General features: G+C 41.9%; 1 long non-coding RNA gene across 1 annotated transcript in view; it reads right to left on the bottom strand.

Annotated features, from left to right (window-relative positions):
* The window catches only part of LOC142830032 (uncharacterized), a 146,039-nt gene that overhangs the window by 21,643 nt on the left and 108,355 nt on the right, over window positions 1-16,041 (bottom strand). The window contains exons 3-4 of the long non-coding RNA XR_012905047.1: window positions 6,097-6,244; window positions 4,171-4,281 (exon numbers count right to left, since the gene is read on the bottom strand). This is a non-coding gene — a long non-coding RNA (uncharacterized LOC142830032). The remainder of the gene's footprint in view (window positions 1-4,170; window positions 4,282-6,096; window positions 6,245-16,041) is intronic.

Genomic DNA, 16,041 nt, shown 5'->3' with positions numbered 1-16,041 from the left:
CAACTTACTGAGCATTGTCATGGATTCTGTATAACTAACAATCTCTAAATCAAGAGTATCAGAGGGGTAGCCATGTTAGTCTAAATCTGCAAAAGTGGCGAGGAGTCCTGTGGCACCTTATAGACTAACTGAAGTGTTGGAGCATAAGCTTTCGTGGGCAAAGACCCACTTCATCAGATGCATGTAGTGGAAATTTCCAGAGGCAGGTATAAATATGCAGGCCAGAATCAGGCTGGAGATGACGAGGTGGATCCAATCAGGGAGGATGAGGCCCACTTCTAGTAGCTGATCTGGAGGTGTGAATTCCAAGAGAGGAGAAGCTGCTTCTGTAGTTAGCAAGCCATTCACAGTCTTTGTTTAATCCAGAGTTGATTGTGTCAAACTTGAAGATGAACTGTAGCTCAGCAGTTTCTCTTTGAAGTCTGGTCCTGAGGTCACATTAATACCACCCTATACTGAAAGCCTACCGACCGCTATGCTTACCTGTATGCCTCCAGCTTCCATCCCGGACACACCACACGATCCATTGTTTACAGCCAAGGACTGAGGTACAACCGCATATGCTCCAACCCCTCAGACAGAGACCTACACCTACAAGATCTTCAACAAGCATTCTGTAAACTACGATACCCACACGAGGAAGTGAGGAGACAGATTGACAGAGCCAGACGTGTACCCAGAAGCCTCCTGCTATGGGACAAGCCCAAGAAAGAAACCAACAGAACACCACTGGCCATCACCTACAGTCCTCAGCTAAAACCTCTCCAACGCATCATTAGTGATCTACAACCCATCCTGGACAATGATCCTTCGCTTTCACAGGCCTTGGGAGGTAGACCAGTCCTTGACGACAGACAACCCGCCAACCTGAAGCATATTCTCACCAGCAACTACACACCGCACCATAACAACTCTAACTCAGGAACCAATCCATGCAAGAAACCTCGGTGCCAACTCTGCCCACATATATACACCAGCAACACCATCACAGGACCTAACCAGATCAGCCATACTGTCACTGGTTCATTCTCCTGCACACCTACCAATGTAATATATGCCATCATGTGCCAACAATGCCCCTCTGCTATATACATTGGCCAAACTGGACAGTCCCTACGTAAAAGAATCAATGGACACAAATCAGATATTAGGAATGGCAACAAACAAAAACCTGTAGGGGAACACTTCAATCTTCCTGGACATACAATTGCAGATCTAAAGGTAGCCATCCTGCAGCAAAAGAACTTCAGGACCAGACTTCAAAGAGAAACTGCTGAGCTACAGTCATCTTCAAGTTTGACACAATCAACTCTGGATTAAACAAAGACTGTGAATGGCTTGCTAACTACAGAAGCAGCTTCTCCTCTCTTGGAATTCACACCTCCAGATCAGATACTAGAAGTGGGCCTCATCCTCTTTGATTGGATCCACCTCATCATCTCCAGCCTGATTCTGGCCTGCATATTTATACCTGCCTCTGGAAATTTCCACTACATGTATCTGACGAAGTGGGTCTTTGCCCACGAAAGCTTATGCTCCAACACTTCAGTTAGTCTATAAGGTGCCACAGGACTCCTTGCTGCTAAATCAAGAGTGGATTTTTTCTAATAGTTATGCTCTAAGAATTATTTTGGGGAATAGTTCCCTATGGCCTGTGTTTATATGAGAGGTCAGACTTGACGACAAGCAAGGTTCCCCCAAGTTACATGGTAGCAGGGCCCTGTAGATGCTTAATGAGCCCTGGCCCAGGGCTCCACACACAGATCTTCCAGGATTGAAGATGGACATTTCTTCCTCAGCTACAGCAGGAGCTCCCTGATGAGGACAGAGTGATGAGTCTCTCACAGCCAGTAGGGAGGGAAGACGTCCTTACCAGCTGGGAGAGACTCCTTGCTCTGTCCACATCAGGAAGCTGCTGCTGTTGGTGAGGGAAAAGTGTCCCTCCCCCAGCCAGGTAGTTCTGTGCACAAAGCCCTGAGCTCCTAGCTGGTCAGGGCTCATTTAGTAGCTGCGGGGCCCTGCTGCTGGGCAGCTTAGGGGGACCTTTGATCACAATGATCTCCTCTAGCATTAGAATTGATGGATGTTTGTATAGGGAAAACTCTCAGACAAATTGTTTTGTTAATAATGTGTATTGGGGAAAATGTGCTGAATCTGCTATACTGGTTGAAGTTATATGTTACAGCTGTAGTTAAGGGTTTAAATGCTATTAGAATTGATCAAGGAATACAAAGGCACTGTGATATGGTTCCTTTATCAAGGGTACCATTAAATGTTTTTCCTTTTCTGATGTTGTGAATACAGGGGAGAATGAAGGCCTCCTGTTCAATGCTATACTGATAGATTTGGGGTAAAAAACGTGTAGCTATAATTTAAAGTGTGATATCTCCAGACTCCCTCATGCCTTCTGTGTGTGCAGAAAAACACTGCTCCTGAGGCTGAAACTGTTTGTCCTCTGCAATAAACGTCAATGTATGGTCCTTTAAATACTTGCATACTAGTGTATGTACATTTGAGAGACTAATAAGACTGACAGGAAAAAAACAACTGCATGGCTCAGTAGAAAATAAACAGATCTTCTATAATGTATTTGATACTCCATATGCACAAACTTCATGGCTTAGTGAAAATGGAACCTGTACTGTCAACACCAAATAATCATACCAGCTGAGCTAATGTAGTAATTCATTAGTAAGTCACAGCATCTCTTCTTCAATTCAGGCCAATCACTGTGGGATTGTCTTGAGTGTTTACTGTGTGCTTAAAATTCACCATGATGCTTCATCTACAAAAGTAGTAATGTCTTCTCCAAAGTATGCATTCTGTTCTGTCAATGAAAGGGAAAGTTCAGCTTTTGACATTAGGTTGATTTGCCATAAGGCCATACTGAAGAGATCTGATAAAAAAATGTCCATTACTTTTTGTCAAAAATGTGGCCTTTTCTGAAACTGAAATAATGAATGTTTTCCACTATTCACAAAATATCCATACTTTTCAATAAAACTTATTCCTGAATATCTCACATGATATCAGGCTTTCAGGAAAAAATATTTCTTTATAATTTCCTATTTTAAAAACCCTCTAATTCTAGAGTTGGCTTCAAAGATTGTCTAATGAAACCAATGAGCATTACAAATGAATACCACTGACCCAATAGGATGACAGAAACAGAAGTTTCCTCAGCAGTCAATTTATGTCCTACGTAGAAGTTTCTGCATTAGTAATGGCTTCTTCATAAGAAATTGATTGTCTTAAGGGATGGGGAAAAACCATTGGCATAGGCAACCAAGAAATACTTTGTCTTTATGTAGGAATTTCAAGATGGCACTTTTGTCAGGTTTCTTGGCAAGCAGGATAGACTAAACCACCATGAGCACATGGGAGTGCATTTACAGTGTAGTCGTATTAGTACAGGTGTTCTATATAATGTTCACATGTGGGAAATATTAATGGAAGATGCTCTGTTTAATCAAATTACTTCTTCAAACTAATGTCCATAGCCATCGAGGTTAACTTATTTGTAGGAAGTCTGGCTTCTCTCCCCCCAGACAGTCCTGATCATTGACTTTTTTAATCTAGCAGGAGGAAAATGTTATGCAGAATAATATAATAAAGAAGGAAGGAAATCTAGGTGCCAAATTTAGGGTTAAATTCAACTCATACAGAGTTTAGAAAAAATGAGATCATAGATATGAGTTTCTTTAAATGATGAATAGGCTACGTGATGCCACAATTTGTTGTTTAGTATTACTTATTTTCCTTAAGTGGCTTACAAAAGTCTGGGGTGTATGTTTTTTATACTGTCTAACCAAGCAAGTAGTCTTTTCAGATTAAACCAAAGAATAGGGCATCTCAATTTTTTTCATGGGTTGCACCACATCTTATTAGAGATAGGCTTTTGGAACTTATTTGCAGAGACACAGGCCATGTCCCCTTCCACTCACAATTACACACCTGCTATTTTTCCATACACCAGCTGCTGTAAATGTAACACTAGAGAAATTTATGTGTATTTTTGTGATAAGTGCTTTAAACAATGTTCTTTTGGAGGCAGCACTGATCTCACTAGGTAACAAGAAACACTTAAGTCCCTTTTCAAAGTTAATGGAAATGCACTTTTGGAAGACCCATTGCCTAGCTCTGTTCAGCATTCTCCACTCCCACACATACCTCCCATCTGGTCCTTTTTCTCTCTGCATGTATTTTCATGCTCTGTATTTCCCTTCTTTGGATATGCTGCACTCATGCACATATTTCCTAGTGGACTCCTGTCCTGAAGTTCTGCGAAATCATAAGAACATAAGAACATAAGAAAGGTCCATCTAGCCCAGTATCCTGTCTGCCAACAGTGGCCAGCACCAGATGCCCCAGAGAGGGTGGACCGAAGACAACAATCAAGTGATTTGTCTCTTGCCATCCTTCTCCAGCCTCTGACAAACAGAGTCCAGGGACACCTTTTCTATCCCCTGGCTAATAGCCTTTTATGGACTCCTCCATGAAATTATCTAGCTTATCTTTAAACTCTGTTATAGTCCTAGCCTTCTCAGCCTCCTCTGGCAAGGAGTTCCACAGGTTGACTACACGCTGTGTGAATAAGAACTTTCTTGTATTAGTTTTAAACCTGCTACCCATTAATTTCATTTGGTGTCCTTTAGTTCTTCTTATTATGGGAACTAATAAATAACTTTTCTTTATCCGCCCTCTCCACACCACTCATGATTTTATATACCTATATCATATCCCCCCTCAGTCTCCTCTTTTCTAAACTGAAAAGTCCCAGTCACTTTAACCTCTCTTCCTATGGGGCCCGTTCCAAATCCCTAATCACTTTAGTTGCCCTATTCTGAACCCTTTCCAAGGCCAAAATATCTTTTTGGAGGTGAGAAGACCACATCTGTACACAGTGTTCAAGATGGGAGCGAACCATAGTTTTATACAGGGGCAATAAGATATTCTGTGTCTTATTTTCTATCCCTTTCTTAATAATTCCTAGCATTCTATTTGCCTTTTTCACCGCCGCTGCACTCTGCGTGGAAGTTTTCAGAGAACTGTCCACGATAACTCCAAGATCTCTTTCCTGATTTGTCGTAGCCAAATTAGCCCCCATCATACTGTACGTATAGTTGGGGTTATTTTTCCCAATGTGCATTACTTTACACTTATCCACATTAAATTTTATTTGCCATTTTGTTGCCCAATCGCTCAGTTTGGTGAGATCTTTTTGGAGTCCCTCACAGTCTGCTTCTGTCTTGACTATCCTAAACAGTTTGGTATCATCTGCAAACTTTACCACCTCACTGTTTACCCCTTTCTCCAGATCATTTATCAATAACTTGAAAAGGATTGGTCCCAGGACTGACCCTTGGGGGACACCACTAGTTACCCCTTTCCAATCTGAAAATTTACCATTTATTCCTACCCTTTGTTTCCTGTCTTTTAACCAGTTCTCAATCCAAGAAAGGACCTTCCCTCTTATCCCATGGCCATGTAATTTACACAAGAGCCTTTGGTGAGGGACCTTGTCAAAGGCTTTCTGAAAATCTAAGTATACTGTATCTACTGGATCCCCCTTGTCTGCATGTTTATTAACCCCTTCAAAGAACGCTAATAGATTAGTAAAACAGGATTTCCCTTTACAGAAATCATGTTGACTTTTGTCCAACAAATTATGTTCTTCTACATGCCTTACAATTTTATTCTTTACTATTGTTTCGACTAATTTGCCCATTAGTGAAGTTAGACTCACTGGTCTGTAATTGCCAGGATCGCCTCTAGAGCCCTTTTTAAATATTGGTGTCACATTGGCTACCTTCCAGTCATTAGGTACAGAAGCCGATTTAAAGGATAGATTACAAATCACAGATAATAGTTCATCAATTTGCCATTTGAGTTCTTTTAGAACCTTTGGATGAATGCCATCCGGTCCCGGAGATTTGTTAACATTAAGTTTTTCTATTTGTTCCAAAACCTCCTCTAATGACACTTCAATCCAGGACAGTTCCTCAGATTCATCATCCACAAAGGAAAGAGCAGATTTGGGAATCTCCCTAACGTCCTCAGCCGTAAAGACTGAAGGAAAGAAATCATTTAGTTTACCCGTAATGGCTTTATTGTCCTTGATTGCTCCTTTTAAATCCAGTTACTGGTGGTTTTCTCTACTCCATATCCTTTTCTGCTGTAGAGATTATTAGGTGCTCCTCTCTCCATCTCTCGTGGCTGATTTTACTGGTCTCTTGAATTTTCTCTGGAATGAAAAGACTGGATGCCTGTAGCAGCTGCTGGAAGCAAGGAGGAGCCAGAACCACATGGCCAGCCAGTTTATTTCAGACCACCAACAAATGTTCTGCAGACCACAGTTTATCAATTCGAGCCATAGACTGTTTTCTTTCTCAACTCAGACTCTTTGGCAGCAAACAATCTACACTGAGCAAAGAGCTAGAGGGAGGTGGGAAAGCCCAATACTTTTTTCACAGCATGAAGTGCTCTGTAACTCCATCACACTTGTATTCCAAGACAATAAAAATGTTAAAATGGAGTTAAAATTCATTTTTCTCTTGGTAACTAAAGAGTAAAAAATATGGCAAGGAAGAATGTTTTAATTTTCCCAAATCTAGGACATTCAAAATTAAAGTTACATTTAAAAGAAATCGTAACATGCCAAAAATACACACTTCAGGCAGCCATACAATGTTAAATTGGCCTGTAATTACCATGAAATAAACATTGTGTATCATATGATTAAGGCATCTTTCCACCCCGCCGCCTCCTTTTGGCTTCAATATTGACTAAAAAGGGAGAAACTTCCCCATCCCCATTTTTAAAATTCCAAATCTCTTAATCACCTTTACTATTCATAGTAACAGAACACACTGTAGCACCACAAATATTTAATCACTTACCTGGAAACACAGCTGGGTTAGCTTTAAAACATGTTATATTCTTCCTGTGCTTCTTTAGCACTTAACTGGCACTTGCTAATTATGCTCTTCAACTGGAAATAGTATCTTGTTAAAAATATTAAATATTCCAAAAATATAACAAAAATGAAATATTAAACCAATAACTGATAGGTCAAACATCATTTTGTTATGATAGACAAGTTTCTCTACACTTGACAAGAATAAATGGGCATATTGTTCCACCTATTTTTAAGCAGATCTCTACACTGATTTCAATTTCTTCTTAAAAAACAGATGGCCCAATTTGGATCTCTTTAACTATTTTTTTCTTGCTTTTGAAGTGCTGGTGTTTTATAAATATGTGCTAAGTAATTACTTTGTTTAGAAACCTGAACTGTATTTTTTAAATATTTTTGGTTTGGAATAAGATAGTAACTAGAGTTTCTTCTATAATGCATACTGCTGGCTTAAAGCAATTTATGGGGAGTGTAATATTTAATATATTGATATTATTTTTCTATTATGGACCTGATCCAAGGCCACTGAACTAAATACAAATGTTTCTGTTCAGTTCAATTGGCCTAGATTTGACTGTGGGAAAATACTGACTAAAGTTCACTACTGTGCCCCTCAGTGACACCTGACATACTTCCTTCTCCAGACCTTATAATCAGAGAGAAGAGTCTCTTTAACCTCCCTGAGTCTAATTGTCCTCCACAAGTCAACGCCACAAACTTATATTTTGGACTTGTTGTCAGAGCCATGAAATCAGGAGGGATAAAGGAGCTGGTCAGTCATTCATGAACTTGAAGGTATGCAGTTTGAGAAGCCTGTTGCTTCAGGAGAGACACTCAATTCTACCCACCCTAGTTTCCTCCCCAAAAGCTGAACCAGCAGGTGTGCTCATACATAAGGCCTCAATTTCTAAACTTAAAGTTAATGCAAGCTTTGGTTTGCCCCAACTTTGATTACTCAAAAACACCTAGCTTTTTGCACTTACACCCTTAGGAGATGGTGCTTTCTCTGCTGCTAGCTACTACAGAAGGCCAAGATGACTATCATGAGCTGTATAATAAAATAACTGGCCTGCTCAGCCTGCATTCTAGTTCTGGATTTGACATAGGTGAACTTATAGTCATGAGCAAAAATCATTTGGTGGGTTTTGACGGACAACTGGAGTTTTTAGGCTAGTTCAGAGTGACCTCTGGGAAGCTTTTAGCATGCATGTATGTGTTGCACTTCCTCGGACCTGCTGAGGAACAAACGCAGACAAAAGGTGCACTGGAGCAGTATTGCTTTTCGGGTTGTTTATTGGTACACATTCTTAAGAGTAAAGTGATACTCACTGTAGGGGTAAACTGAGGCACAGTACCTGCCTGTCTGTATGCTTCCCCGGCCTGGCCTAATGATTTCGGATTTGAGTACTCAGTTCTGAGCAAGATACCATGGAGTGCCTCAGTTTACCCCTACACTCACACACATACATCACATTCATGCTGGAGGCAGGCTGAAAGTGCGATGTAGATTACTTTTGATTTCGCAGGTGGCTAGAGTTCTGGTCAGGTGTCAGCTTCCCGGAGACTTGACCATGATGTTCCTTGGGATATTCCTTCAGATTTGCAGGAGGCTTTACTTTTTCTAGGCCAGTCTCAGGTTTCTGCTGTGATGTTACATATTGTACAAGAGAAAGAGATTTTCTGTCCGCTTCTCAGTTAATTTATCTTTGTCTGCCTTAAAAGGTCACAGATCCTAAAACTGCCTTTTTTTGAGTATATCTCATTCACACCTCACACACATTCCACGGGTTACATACATATCATAAGAAACATGGTTTCTAGGCAAAATTGGGCCTCATGGCCTTGAGTACAAGAAATTGAATTGTACTAAAGATAACATACCAAAGGCATGGTAAAAAGCTTAATATAAATGCTAATTAAGAAAGCCAAGGTCAAGGAAGAAGGGAAAACCAGTAAGTTAGGGTATGTCTACACTACAGCGTTATTTCAAAATATCTTATTTCAAAATAACGCGTCTACACAAAAAATGCATTTCAAAATAGTGCGTCCACACTGATTGGATGCTGAATCACATTTAGGGCCATCTGGAACTGGTTCCGGCAGGGTATCAGGTCAGAAGTTACCTTGTGGCCAGGGTGGCCAGCAGGGCACACTGGGAAGGGCTGGAGGCCCCCTATTTCAAAATAAGTGTCTATACAGCGCTTATTTTGAAATAGCAATTTTGAAATTGGCACTATTCCTCGTGGAATGAGATTCACCAATTTCAAAATAAACCCTCCACTATTTCAAATTAATTTCGAAATAGCAGTTGGCTTGTGGGAAAGTTATTTCAAAATAATGGCTGTTATTTCGAAATAACTATGCTGTGTAAACATGCCCTCAGACTCCAGTGGCAAGAAGGGAGGGGGGGTCGTGTTTTACTGGTTACAGTATGTTCATCCATTGTTTTAATGTTCTCATTAATTCTTATATCTTAAAATTAAATGTGCTTGCTTAGAATGAGCTGTGTAGGAACTTATAACTGAAGGCAAGATACTAGTCTTAGAGGTTGGCCTGAAGACTAAACATAAACTGGACTTTTAAGGCAGTCTTACTTGATGGGGATATCTTAGAATCATAGATTAGGGTTGGAAGAGACCTGAGGTGGAAATCTAGGCAAACCCCCTGCTCAAAGAAGGACTAGCCTCTAGGGATGGAGATTCTACCACCTCCCTAGGCAACCCATTCCAGAGCTTTGCCACCCTCCTGTTGAAATATTTTTTTCCTAATATCCAACCTAGACCTTCCCCACTGCAACTTGAGACCATTGTGCCTTGTTCTGCCATATGTCACCACTGAGAACAACTTGGTTCCTTCCTCTTTGGAATCCTCCTTCAGGTAGCTGAAAGCTGCTATCAAATCCCCCCCTCACGCTTGTCTTCTCCAGACTAAATAAGCCCAGTTCCCTCAGCATCTTCTAACAGGTCATGTGCCCCAGCCCTCCTAATCATTTTCATTGCCATCCACTGGGCTCTCTCTAATTTGTCCACATCCTTTCTGTAGTGGGGACCCCAAAACTGGACACAATACTACACCAGTGCTGATATTGTCATATAGATCAGGTAGCAATGCAGTTTAAGGAGGGAGTGACAGTGACAGTCAGGAAGGAGTGACATATGGGTCTGTGCCCTGAAGAAGTGCAGGCTGTAAACAGGAATCCTTTAAGAAGATGCCATCTGGAGGGACCACGGATAGGTGAGAGATTGTACTATACTTGCATTACCTAAGGGAAAACTAGGGTGCTTCAGTTCAGTTACTGTAAGGATTTACATAATCCAGTAAAACTACTTTATCTTTCAGGATACATTGTAACTAAGGATATGTCTAAACTGCATCCCTCTGTCAGCAGAGGGATGCAGATTAGGCAGGTTGACATTGCAAATGAGGCAGGGATTTAAATATCCCATACCTAATTTCCATAAAAATGGCCGCCTGCTAGGAGATTTACAGGATCTGTCGGGAAAGGCTTTCTTTGTCGACTGATCCCTCTCTAAACTGCCGCTTTTTGCCGACAAATTGCTGAGTCGGCAAAATGTGGTGGCCATTTTTATGCAAATTAGGCACGGGATATTTAAATCCCTGCCTCATTTGCAATGTCACCCTGCCTAATCTGCATCCCTCTGCCGATAGAGGGATGCAGTCTAGACATGTTCTGTGTGGCTTGCGTATGAGACTGAGAATCAAGTTTCTGACAAGAATATACTTTTGTACAGTGAGAGCTCAAAAAGGCTGAACCAGTTTTGCTGAAACTTTCCCAAAAAGGGCTATGAATGCTCACAAAATTGGGAATTGGGTGCAGGAGAGAGTGAAGGCTCTGTCTGGGGGTTCAGGCTTTGGTGTCCGGTTGGGGATGGAGCAGTCTGGGGTGCAGGAAAGTGCTCCAGGCTATGATTTGAGGGTCAGGAAAAGGGATTAAGGCTTGCACGGAGTGTCAGGGCACTGGGAAGACTGAGGCTCCAGCTGAGGGTGCAAACTCTGGGGCAGGGTGTTAAGGTAGGGGAGCAGGGTTCAGAGGTGGGGAGCAGGGCTCTGGGAATCACCTGGAACAGCTCTTGGAAGCAATGGCCCATCCCCTCTCTGGTTCCCATGCAAAAGCAGAGTCTGTGCACTGCCCTGTCTGCAGGCACCATCCCTGCACCTGTCATTGCTTACCTTGGTTCCCAGCCAATAGGAACTGCAAATCCAGTGCTTTGGGTGGGGCACTGTGCAGAGCCCACTAGCTATCCCTACTTTTGGGAGCCCTATGGAGTGGGGCAAGGCAAGCCCCTAACCCTCCCCCTTCTCAGTAGGAGCTGGAGGGAAGGATTAAAGGTCCAGTGGTCCATATGCAGGCCATAGTTTGCCCACTTCTAATCTGAGATGATAAATCTGGATTACAATGTCAGGGTAGCTGCCTTTGCTCGAACACTCTCCTATTCACAGCAGAACACCCACATATTGTAAACCATATGATGATCAATGCATAGGCAGAGAAGGAATGGAAGAAGGTAACCACAAACATAAAATTCATAAAATTAACTCCCTCATATGCAGCTTTTAGTGCATGCAGATTGTGCAGGAGGGGGCATTGCTTATATGCAAACTTACATGCCTAAATGTCCTCTATCAGTCCAATAAGCAGTGGAAGAGTTAGTAATGCAGCTAGACAATATTGTCATGGTTCGAAAAATTCTCTGGTTTGGTCAGGTCCCGAGGGAGCTGGACTAGAGAGGTTCATCCTATAGTAACATTTTTAGTTCACAGTAATGCACTTTACAGAGGGTTACCTAAAGTTTCTTCTATATTTTCCTACAGTTTCTTTAGGTTAATTCCTATACCCCAAATCGAGATTAACTCATTCTTTTGCAGGAATTTGTGATGCTTGTGAGACAGGGCAAAAGTCACAGCATTTAGTATTAGACAGTAAATCACGAACCCTAACATAGCTCTTGGTAAGAAATCTTATTATTGAGTTTGAATGACTTTTTTTGCCAGGGATACCGAGAACCCCATTGGCTCCCTTGTTGAAGGTTCTATTGCCTCAGTTTGACGCGGGTTCTCAGCCTGCTATCCAGAGGAGCATATTTGAAAGGCCCTTCATCTAAGCTATGATATATTATTTAAAAATGTCAAACTTGTTTTTCTGTTTCTGGATTGTAAATGATTCAGGCTGAACTCCTAATATGTACACAGAATCCTCTCACTAATTTTCTTAAATTATGTATTTCCTCACCATCTGTAAGAGAATTCAGTAGCTATCTTTTTTCCTGATACAGCATTTTTCTTTTTCCTCTCCCTCGTTGAGTACACATTTCAGAAACATTTTTCCACAGGCTCGCATTTGGAAAGAATAAACTTGGCTCGGCAATCAATGATGCTGAAAATATTGCTAGGTAACCTCACTGTGCTTCACTGATTTAACAAAGCCATATGTGAAAGCATGTGGACAGTTCCTTCTTGTAGTTGGGAAAAAAGCAGCATCTCCCAGTAGCTACTACACAGTGGTAATTGTAATACTAGAGTATTGGGCTCCAATTGGAATGCTAAGTAAACATGTTTATATCAAGTACCACTGGGAGAGATTCAGCAGTGTGGATGGGCTTGTAGGAGCCCAGAAAAGGAACTGGGACTCAGTATAGCAAGTCTTTCTCTTTTTACTCTTTCTTTCTTTGGAAAGATAACTTACTGCTGCTTGTTTTGCCCCTTGGGGTTGACTCAGTTCCACTGACTGGCATAGAGAGGGAAAGAGCTATAGCTCCACCCTCTTGCCATCCTTCTGTTGGCCCATCATCTCAGGGTATATTTAAGAGTCCAGGAGAGAGAGACATCCAGATGTCATCCAGGCATCTTTGTTCACACATCCAGAAACACTGTGTGGTATGTGCAGTTGGGCTGCTGATAGGAATTGGGCTTTGTGTTCCAAAGAATAGTGCCTTGCAATCCCCATGCATGCCTTTTTGTCCCCAAAAAATCATACACCATAAGAGATCCCTTTTCCCTTTAATGTAGGAAATCATTACCAATTACATGTTAGAGTAAAATAAAGGTTTGAATATCCCATAACTCCTCATTTCCTTACTTAGGAATAACCTACAATGAATTGAGACAATAATAATTCTCTACATTATTCATTTTCCATTATACTAAAGTAAAGTTTATTATATTGCATTAAAAACACAAAGGCCCAAATTTCTCTGCTTTGCCAAGACTCTGCTCAACATAGCAGGATGGGAGGAAGATACAAGAGAGCTGCATATAAGTTTCCAATTTCTAGGATGGATTTGCACTAATCAGAGCCCTGGCATAGATGACAGCAACCCGAGGGATGTTCTAGTTTACACCAACTGGCTAAGTACTCTAGATGATGCTGGTTGAACATAGTGTATTTCTACTGCATTGCCTCTCTGGCCCTGATATGCCCCCTTACACTAGCCTGCAGTGGGATGATGACCCAAGAGCTGGACATGCCAACTGTGCACCAGCTGAGATTTCCCTTAATATATCCTCTGTAACATGATATGGTTTAATTGATCTACCCTCTCTACATTAATCCATAACAAATTAAGGGAACTTGATGACAGGACAGAGAACCTTGTTTCCTGGCTTTGGTTCATACTAATTTAGGTTTGTATTAAAGAAAATGAAAGCCAGATTTTTTCCAATGGTTGTCTTGAATTATGATTGATAATGCTAACTAATGTCAACAGTTTTCTTTAAAAAGCCCAGTATTCTCTATCATTAGTTGGCATCATCTGGGTGATAAAATTAAGAAAATGAAAGGATTAAGAAAAAAATCTAAGGGATGATTTCAACAGAAATATTCAATCAAGAATTTATAGACTAAAGTGGATGATATATGGAAGAGATATGATCTATTCCAGGAAAAGTAGGACTATGATTTTGAAAGTTTAAATATTGCCATATACAACTTGACCTTTGTATGTAACCACATAAAGACAAGAAATCTGGTGTGGCAGAGCTGTGGTCTGTGCAGCAGCCATGCGGTAGGGGACACAGGTAGCTTTAGGCAAAGATGAGGCTTTGCATGAGCTGAGTTTGCCCCTGCTGGCAGACAGAATGAATTCAGAGCTGTTTTAACTTATACTCAGCTGTCCACATTGCATGTGTTGGGTACCAAAACCAGGTCTCACCTAAAAAGGCACTATGCCCTCTAAGGGTCTGTCTATACTACACACTTATTTCAAAAATAGCCAATTAGCCCATCATAAGATGGGATTTTCAGGTCTCTCCTCCACGTCAGTCTTTTCTCCTGAGCCTCCGGTATCTCGCTCTGTCTCTCACTCTCTCTCTCTCTCTCTCCTCCCTCAGCTCTCCTCCACCTTCTGCCTCTCTCTGCCCATCTCTCTCTTTCTGTTCTCCTCCTCCTGCCTCTCATTCTCTCTCCATTCTCCTCTGTCTCCATCGGGGATGCACGCTCATCCAGGCCCCACCCCCTGGGCGTGTACGTCACCGCCCCGCCACCTCCCGCCATGGCGCTGGGCTGACTTCTGCGCTGCTCAGCTGGGCCGCATGGGAGCAAACAGTGCAAATGGACTCTCTCTCTTTTCCTCCTACTGCCTCGCCCTCTCTCTCTCTCTCTCTCTCTCTCAGCTCTCATCTGCCTCCTGCCTCTCTATCTCTCTCTTTCTCTTCTCCCCCTCCTGCCTCTCACTCTGTGTTTCTCTTCTCCTCCTCCTGATGCATCTCTCTCACTCTCTTTCCTGCTGTCCTCCACCTCCTCCGTTCTCCTCTCTGTCTCCGCTCCGCTTTCTTCCTTTTGTATCTGGCACCCTTTCCTGACGTCAGAGACGCACACTCGTCCAGGCCCCGCCCCCTGGCTGTTCCCTCTGGGCAGCGCTGTTGCCTCCCGCTGTGGTGCTCGGCTGACTTCTGCGCCACTCAGCCGGGCCGCTGTGTAGGAACAAGCAGCGCAAGCGGCCGTTTGGGCCCCACGCTCCCTCGCAGTGGCCCAGCTGAGCAGCACAGAAGTCAGCCGATTCTGACTGAGTCAGTCAGTCTATCTCGATTTAGAGCCCCAGGAGGCACTGGAAAGGAATAACTCAGAATGGCCCTAGTAAAGGGCTATTTTGAAATAGCAGCAGTGAAGAATCTACACATGCCTTATTTCGAAATAGCTACTTTGGAATAGGCATTATTCCTCGTAGAATGAGGTTTACAGATTTCGGAATAAGCCGAAATAACAGAATGGCTGTGAATTTCAAAATAACTCTAGTTATCTCGAAATAATGGTGCAGTATAGATGCATCCTTAGGATTCTTCTTATCTAAGGGCAATCTCCATAGAGGATCATCCTGCTGCTGCAATGCTGTACCCAATTCTGATGCCCAAAATTGGAATGCATGTTGAAAAATTGGGATGAGTTCAGAGAAAAGCCACAAGAATGATTAAAATAATTAGAAAATATGCCTTATAGAGATAGATTCACAGAACTCAATCTATTTGGCTTAGCAATGAGAAGATTAAGGGATGTGATCCAATTCTATAAGACTGTACATAGGGAATAAATGTTTGATAATGGTTTCTTCATTCTAGGAGAGAATTGGTTCTTTGCTTTAGTAGAGAAAGATATAACGATATTGAATGGCTGAATTTTGAAACGAATTAAATTCAGACCAGAAATCAGGCCTAATTTTTTGACCGTGAGGGTAATTAACCACTGAAACAACTCACCAAGGGTCATCCACTGCATCAAACCAAAATTGGATGCTTATTTTAAAAGATATGCTTCAGGAATTACTTTGGGGTTTTCTGTGGTTTATGATACACTGGAGATCAGACTGAATGATCACAATAGTCCAATCTGGTTTTGGAAACTATGAATCACAAAATCATGCTAAAAAATCCTTAAAGACTAGAAGTTTAACTGAAATGGCCCTTGCCTTTTCCTCTGAGTGCTCAGATCCAGCTGTTGCCACTTGAGTGCCAATCCCTCTGCCACTGCTGTTTCTCAGACACAGATGGAACAATAACTCCAAGACTTCATCAATAGCAATGCACTGAAAATACCAAAGGGCAGACTTACAGGTGCATTAGTCAGTGGGTGAGACTGATATGGGTTTCAGCACCCTTTGAGTCAGCATATCAAG

The sequence above is a fragment of the Pelodiscus sinensis genome, chromosome 6 (genome assembly GCF_049634645.1).
Source record: "Pelodiscus sinensis isolate JC-2024 chromosome 6, ASM4963464v1, whole genome shotgun sequence".
In the NCBI taxonomy this organism is placed as follows: Eukaryota; Metazoa; Chordata; order Testudines; family Trionychidae; genus Pelodiscus; species Pelodiscus sinensis.
This window is presented reverse-complemented; position numbering and strand designations above follow the sequence as displayed.